This window comes from Plasmopara halstedii (assembly GCF_900000015.1).
Source record: "Plasmopara halstedii genome assembly, contig: Scaffold_323, whole genome shotgun sequence".
NCBI classification, from domain to species: domain Eukaryota; phylum Oomycota; class Peronosporomycetes; order Peronosporales; family Peronosporaceae; genus Plasmopara; species Plasmopara halstedii.
In genome coordinates this window covers 2,489,252-2,489,692 of record NW_020187244.1, presented here as the reverse complement: position 1 = coordinate 2,489,692, position 441 = coordinate 2,489,252, and positions in this window count along the sequence as shown.

Below are 441 nucleotides of genomic sequence, written 5' to 3'. Positions count from 1 at the left end.
CGGGGATATCCCGACTCCGAAAACTCGTGGGAGTTCGAGACGCCACTTCGGCAAGATTACCCAGACGCCGTGGACGATTTTGACCAGAAAGATCAGGACGCCCCGCGCTTCCCGGTAATAGCTAGGGAAGTAGATGGGACATGAGCTGAGCTCAAGCGGTGGCCCTGAGCTCTTGCGGCCGCAGACACAGAGCTCGCGGGAGCGTTAGGGGTTGACTCATACGTTGCAGGGCGACAATCCGAAGGAAGTCGACGGCGTGCCTTGAGTTTGGCAAACACAAATCGAAGGTGTCGCTCCACACGCACGTCCACTTCCTTGTGGCTCAATTGTAAGTTATACAGTAAGGAAGGTTTCCGGTGCCGTTGCAATCATCGCTCAAAGAGCGCTTCGTCCTCTGTAGCGCTTTCGCCAGGGGTGAGCACTACAGGTATTTTCCGCATA